Source organism: Mandrillus leucophaeus, unplaced genomic scaffold, assembly GCF_000951045.1.
Source record: "Mandrillus leucophaeus isolate KB7577 unplaced genomic scaffold, Mleu.le_1.0 Scaffold211, whole genome shotgun sequence".
Classification (NCBI taxonomy): Eukaryota; Metazoa; Chordata; class Mammalia; order Primates; family Cercopithecidae; genus Mandrillus; species Mandrillus leucophaeus.
This window is the reverse complement of record NW_012102155.1, coordinates 2,355,258-2,361,423: the sequence shown is the minus strand read 5'-3', so window position 1 is coordinate 2,361,423 and position 6,166 is coordinate 2,355,258. Positions and strand designations below refer to the sequence as shown.

The 6,166-nt window shown below is 40.4% G+C and overlaps 1 long non-coding RNA gene across 1 annotated transcript in view; it reads right to left on the bottom strand.

The window, feature by feature from the left end:
- Positions 1 to 1,088: 1,088 nt before the first annotated feature.
- Positions 1,089 to 6,166, bottom strand: part of LOC105539918 — an 83,825-nt gene continuing 78,747 nt past the window's right edge. Inside the window, exons 2-3 of the long non-coding RNA XR_001006125.1 lie at positions 4,536 to 4,699; positions 1,089 to 3,750 (exon numbers count right to left, since the gene is read on the bottom strand). This is a non-coding gene — a long non-coding RNA (uncharacterized LOC105539918). The remainder of the gene's footprint in view (positions 3,751 to 4,535; positions 4,700 to 6,166) is intronic.

Below are 6,166 nucleotides of genomic sequence, written 5' to 3'. Positions count from 1 at the left end.
GCCCTCTTTAAGTCAAATCTATTTGGGTACATTTGAGCCTCATGTACCTGAATGCCCCATCTTCCCCAAGATTGGAGAAGTTTTCAGCTATTAAAATCCTCCTCCCTTATCTATAGGGACATATTCCAAGCCCCCTGATGGCTGCCTGAAATCATGGATAGTACCAAACCTATATATACTATGTTTCTGCCTATACATATATACCTATTATCACGGGATCCTTGGGGTTTTACTTTGCCAGCCAGAAACCTCTGTGGCTAGCGGTGCTTCTGCTTGAGTTTGTTCATACCTCCTGGGCTTGTTCTGTCCACTCAGCCTGGTAGGCTGCACTTGGCTCATGCTACCAGCCTGGATCTCACTCCTGCCAAGGGTTAGCCAGGAGTGGAGCAGTGAGGTGTGTGTGAGTGAGGTAGTGTGGGATCTGGCACTGCACATGGCCAGGCATACCAACCATGGTGGGTTGGGCAGCTCCAGGCACTGGCACAGGCACCACATCCATGTGAAGCTGCAGCTGGACCAGATGGATAACAAGTGGCTTCTGCTGCAGACACCAGCATCTGGACAAGAGGAACATGGTGGTATCCAAAATCTCAGAGATGCCAGGAAGTGCAGAATCCTAAAGAAGGTGTTACAGCATGTCATAGCCCTAGTTCAGGGAACCCCAAGGTCTGGCTTCCTAGAAGGGCTGCAGCTCTTTTCTCCTTCTCCTCACCCACAATGCAGCAAGTGAGTGGGGCGTGTTTTGGTTGGTTTGTGTTGTAGTCCTTTCAGTTTCACCACCCGACTCAGGCCTCCAGCTCCTGGTCTGGCCCAGGCCTGCTGCTGCTTCCTGTTGCACGACCACCCAGCACCAACAGAGGGCAGGAGAGTTATAGTGTTACAGCAGCTCTGGCTCAGAGAATCTGAAGGTTTGGGCCCCCAGAAGGGTCACCATTCTTCACTCCCATAGTCCAGGACTATGTCACCACCTGCAGCTTGGCGACCTGGCCAGGAACATGTTACAGCTCCTTTCCTTCCCTCCATTCAGCAGGTCCTGAGTTCTTGTCCCGCATCCAGGAAGAATGAGGTTATGTGAATAACTGGAGAGTGAACAAGGCAGAAAGGAGCTTTACTGAGTGACAGACAGCTCTCAGCAGAGTGCATACCCAAAGTGGGTAAGTCCTATCTGCTGGCGTGTCATCCTGATGAGTGTCTGAGTCTGACTGAGTCTGGGATTTTCATGGGCTCAGAATGGAGGAAGTGCATACTGCTTGGTCCTTGGCCAGTCATTTGTGGGTCTGGAAAAAGCACCATCCAATTGGCTGAAAGGCATCAATGAAGTTTTCACTCCAGTTCACAGACTGCAACCAGAACTGGCAGCTAGGCCCCCATGCTTCAAGCTGTTCCTGGCTTGAAGGTGAGGTTTCACCGGGGACCCACCCGTTCCCACCTAGGAATGTGTCTGCTTTACTGCCATCAACATGCCATCCACAGCACCCAGGCTATCCAAACTAAGGGGTGTCCACAGGCCCACACCTAGATGCCCTCAGACCTCCTGGTCTCCCCCACCATCCTTCCTCATTAGCATCCAAAGTTTCAGCCTCAGAAGCAGTTTCTAGAGGGGGCCAAGGCAGTGGGGAGGCTGGTATATCAGAACTGCCCTGACCATACACACCTGACCAGGTCTCAACCGCTCCCAGGCTCAACTATCACAACACATCCACAACTTTGCTCTGCCATGGAGCAGGTACCAGTGGTAGAAAGAGACCAGGGAACAGGAGCAGACCCTTCCAAGCCTATAAGGGCAGGGGACTTCCAGGGCCCCTAGAGCACAGGGATGCCTGGGGCTGGAGCCATAACTGGATAGCTGCAGCTATGCCTGGGAGCACAGGGTCCCACCCCAGCAACTTAGTAGTACATAGGGCTCCCACTAGGATCACCTGTTCCTGGACCTCACCGGCTCTGCAGAGCGCGTAGCCCCAGCTACACCTCCCCTGCTGCAGCTGGCATCATGGCAGTGGCCACTCCAGACAGGCCACCACCACTATTGCTATGATCAAGTTCAATTTATAAATTAGGCACAGTAAGAGGATAACAATAACTAATAATAAAACAGAAAAATTATGACAATATACTGTAATAAAAATTATGTCAACATTTGCATGCTCTCTTTCACTGTCTGTCTCTTAAAACATATCATTGTACCGTACCTGAAACCAAGGAAAGCAAAACTAAAGATAAGGGGAGACTGATCTAGTTCTTTAAGTTAGTTTTCTTCCCCTTTATCTCTTTCTTTTTCGGAGACTACCATAGTGCATGTATGACTACTCTTCACGGTGTTGCATCAATCTCATAAGCATTTTTCATTCCTTTTTATTTATTCTTTTACTGAATAATTTCAAATGACTAGTCTTTGAGTTGATAGACCCTTTCTTCTGCTTGATCAAGTCTGCTATTGAAACTCTATTGTGTTTTCCATTTCATTCATTGTATTCTCAACTCCAAAATCATGGTTGTTGTTTTTAATAATTTCTATCTTTTTTTTGAACTTCTTATTTTGTTCATGTGTTGCTTTCTTAATATCATTAAGTTCTCTATCTGTGTAGCTTACTGACTTCCTTAAAACAATTGTTTTGAATTCTTTTTCAGACAATTTGTGTATCTCCATTTCATTGTGGTTGGGTACCAGAAAATTACGTTCCTTTGGTGGTGCCAGGTGTCCTTGATTTTTCATGTTCCTCAAAGTCTTGCACTGCTATCTTCACATTTGAAGGAGTCACTTTCTCTGGTCTTTACTGACTGGATTTGAGAGAAATATATTCAACAGTCAGCCTGGTTAGGGAATCTGAGGTTCTCTCAGATCTTTTCTATGGATTCACCCAATCTATACTTCTTGGATGGGTGGAGAAGAAATTCTGATGATTGTGTATCTTCTCTTAAATCCACAAAACCAAACTGGGTCCTGAAAGCTTTCTGTTTGTTTCCTCTGGGACAGTGTCCTGAAATGCTCAATTTTGTATGCCTCCCAATCCTTCAAAGTTGAGCCTGCTGACTGCATGTACTCAAAAGCTGTATGTAAAGGCTCACATTCACCATCTGGAGTGCATGTGCAGGCAACTGACTATAGGGGAAAGGGAAGGGGAATATGTACAAAACATCGGGGGTGCCTATGGGCCAGTTGTGGGGAGATGCTACAGACATGGTGTCCCAAGTGGTTCATGGGTGGGCCTCCTGATGGGCTCTGTGAAATGCTTCAAAGGATATGTACCCTGCACTGAGTTTCAAGTCCTGGTTGCTGTGAGTCCTCTCCTTTCTTTCCTGCTACTGCCCTGTCCCAGCCACTTAGCCATGCTAATACCCTCAATATTCTGAGTTGAGTGAAAGAAAGATGGGCTTCTTGGGATGTGCCTCACACAGCTGGAAAAGCTGGGTACTCACTCATTATACTCTCCTTTTCCCCATGGGAGGAACTGCCTGCTGAAAGGAGTCTATCTCGGCACTAAGAAGTGGACCCTGGGGGTGAGGTGATGCATGTAATTGTTCTTCATACTCTCTTGAATGTATCTACTCTCAGATATTTTTCTCCAACAGTGTGCTGTTACCTTTTCCATTTAACTCCTAGATTCTGGTAAATATATTGTCATCCATCGGTGATTGTCAAAATCAGTGCATGATGTGGAGATTATGGTAGGAAACTCCGATTTCACCATTGTACTGATGACACTTTTGTCCATGGATTTATATAATCCATATCAAGTGCATCAAGAAAGTCTGAATAAATGAAAACGATAGTTTGATATTTAGCTAGCATAATTTTTGCATAAATATGCATACTTAGGGACCTTGTTTTTATTTTTATGCTGTCATTTTCAAACATGCATCCTTTGAATCATCAGTTCTGTAGAATATCCCACAAATGAGGACAAATTTGATCTTACAATCAAATATTTTGGAGAAGTTGGTTAAACATGATTCAATGGTTTCTTTATTTTAAGACTATAATATGCTAATGAACAATGTGAATTTACAGGAAAGAATATATTGTGCAATTTTTCTCAATTTATTTAACTTATTTGACTATGGTACTCCGTTTTTATTTTCACTGAGCATCCTAAGAAACTAAAGTTTAACAGACACATATTTAGGGGCAAATGCTTTCTCCAAGTGTGCAATTTAGTAACCATTGTAGGAAAGCTGAGGAATACAATCAACTGGTTGAATGTTTTCAAATATGTTTTGCTTGAAATGATAGAGTTAGAGATGTCTAGATTTGGTTTGTTCTCTTTTCATGTATTCTAATTATATAGAAAATCATGGCACATATTTGAAAATTAAAGACAAGCCCAATCCCTGAGCTCACTAATTTGTGATTATTTCCTATTGTTTTTATTTCTGCTATTTAATATAATGTATTATGTGTGAAGTATAAGAAAACATTTTTATTTGGTCTAGAACATATCAGGACTCAAGTTTCTAAATATGATAGGCCCTGTGGACAAAAAAGTGAGATAGCATTGTATCTTGTCACAGTAAGTAACAGTTTATTGAGCACTTACATGAAATAGGGTCTCTTTTAAGACCATTGTGATGAGGCGTGGTGGATCACACTTTTAATCCCAGCACATAGGGAGGCTGAGGTGGGAGGATCGTTTGAGCCCAGAAGTTCATGGCAGCAGTAAGCTATAATTACACTGCTGCACTCCAACCAGGGTGATAGACCCTGTCTCAAAAGAGAAAAAAAAAAAAAAAAAAAGACCCTTGTTAAATGTATTAATTTATTTAATGCTTATGCTTATGATGAAAATCTCAAAAAGCAAATATTGTCATTGTCTCCTTTTACAAATAGAGAAATACAGAATTTGAATTCATGCAGTCATCTCCAGAGTTTGTACATCCAACCACCACATTAAACTATCTTCAAGCATTAGCTATAGAAATGTAATTATTTTTGAAGTTTCTATTATTGCTACTTAAAATAGATATAATAGCTCATGCATATAAGTGACTTCCATAGCTGCATATTGAAAGAAATACATTTGTCAAATTCTAAAGCTTAATTTTTTTTATATTAAAATGAGCTCTGACATCTAACTCTGCTTAAACCGATGAAAAATCATGCAAAAGATGCTTGCAGAAGGCATCTGTTTGATTTTATGTATAAGAATTAATAGAAATGAAAATCTTATTCTAAGGCAAAGATATGTAATTAATTCTTCTCTCTTTGTTCAGCATAACTGACATATCCTAAAGGAGTGTTTTCACTGAATATGTTGATGTGTGGCTTAAGTATCATAAATTTAAACAAAAAAAAAAGAAGAAAAAACTTAGATTAAAAAGTGGCAGTTAGCCTGAAAATTACTGGTCTCTGAGATGTACCCTTTAATTATTTCTGAGAAGGGAACTTAAAATGAGGAACATTTATTAGTGAATTATTTTTAGCATCGAACTGATCCCTAATGGCTTTCAGAGAAGTCCTGGTTTAACCTTGGAATGTATTTCATTATCACATCAATGGACAGAGCTCTTTCACAGTGCAGATTGAAATTATAATTTTGAGAAAGAAAGTGAGGTAGATGTGTTCTATTAGATCAATCTCCTACATATGGTTAATTTCAAATTTTTGTGACACTTTATGAAGTATTAATAATAATACTAAAAGTACACAATCCAAGTTTAATAATATCCAAAATTTACAAGTTCTTTCTCAAGTATATGCAAGGGCATTATGTAATATTTTTCTTGACAATATCTTTGAAATCCAGGCAATTGACAGGTCTTATTTTCCATATTTTATAGAAAAAGGATCTGAGTCACAGCAAAATGAAACGACTTATTTAAGGTCAGAAAGATGGTTCATGTTGATATCCCATAGAGTGTTTTGTTTTGCTTTTTCTTCAAACTTCAGTTTTCCAAGTGACAAATGGAGAGATAAATGTGAAAGTATTTTGTGAATTCTCTTTTCATAAATTAACAATGATTTATTTATGTGTCCACTTATTTGTTTGCTTATTCTTCTTGGCCTTAAAGAATAAAGATGTTATTAAAACAATAATGTTTATTTTTATGGTCATATGATGAGGCTATAGAAATTCTAAGTACTGTTGTTTTACTGGAGGAAATTTTTTGCATTGCATTTACTTTAATCATGATGACAAACCTTGATGCTTGTATGTCACACTTTGGGAGG